The sequence below is a fragment of the Bison bison genome, unplaced genomic scaffold, assembly GCF_000754665.1.
Source record: "Bison bison bison isolate TAMUID 2011002044 unplaced genomic scaffold, Bison_UMD1.0 scf7180017864495, whole genome shotgun sequence".
Lineage (NCBI taxonomy): Eukaryota > Metazoa > Chordata > Mammalia > Artiodactyla > Bovidae > Bison > Bison bison.
The window spans coordinates 3,399,136-3,400,085 of NW_011495054.1; the positions used below are offsets into that span (position 1 = coordinate 3,399,136).

General features: G+C 43.3%; 1 non-coding gene across 1 annotated transcript; it reads left to right on the forward strand.

Annotated features, from left to right (window-relative positions):
* Positions 1-448: 448 nt before the first annotated feature.
* On the forward strand, positions 449-521 carry TRNAE-CUC. Its single transcript has one exon. It is a non-coding gene; the product is annotated as a tRNA-Glu (tRNA).
* The last annotated feature ends 429 nt before the right edge of the window (positions 522-950 follow it).

The window sequence follows — 950 nt, forward strand, 5'->3', positions numbered from 1 at the left end:
TCAAAGGGAAAACTTGAGTCAACTTTGGCTCCAGAGCCCAGGATTTCACTTTACACCTCTGATCTGGGGCTGCCCTAAATCAGCAGGGCCCTTCCAAAGAGAAAAGAAAAAAACATAATAATAAATGTACCTAGAGTTCAAAGTCACTAATGTGGCTCCAGAATATTAGGACATGGTCTTTGTTTCCAGGGCTCTGAACAGGGATGTTTCAAGAGAAAATTTAAGGGAGCACTTCCAGAATGCATTTTGCTCACACTCACTTCTAAACCAACAAACCTGCATAGGGAAATCAGAGCAGGGTCCAGGTTTAAGTTAAATTATAATAATATTGATAGTAGTTGTAATAATATTAGCCCTTATTAGGAGTTTGCTATGTACCAGACCCTGTGCTAAGAGTTTTCCAGGCCATCATCTCATTTCATTTTCAAAAAAAGCCAAGAGTGGGGCTTCCCTGGTGGCCCAGTGGATAAGACTCTGCACTCTCATTGCAGGGGGCCTGGGTTCGATCCCTGGCCAGGGAACTAAGATCCCGTGTACCACAGCTAAGCCTGTGTGACACCACTAAAGATGCCCACATGCCTCAACGAAGATCTAGAGCAGCCACAAATTTTAAAAAAGTAAATAAACCAAGAGATATGAAGTGTTAAGATCTACAATATACAGAAGAGCCATCAGAGGCTCAGAGAGGTCAAGGGGCTTGCCCGAGGTCGCACAGCTAGTGAACAGCCAGATCAAGATTCTGACCCTAAAGTGCATGCTCCAGAGAGCTCTCTGCCACTCCCAAAGTCAAAAAGTAAAGACTCCTCAACTTTGAGGGAGATTTGAACTTCTCTTCCCTTTTCTAAAACCCTACAAGAGCCATCACAAAGAACATTGATGGAAACAATTGACGACTAGAAAGTTAACCCTGAATATTCATTGGAAGGACTGATGCTGAAGCTCCAATCCTT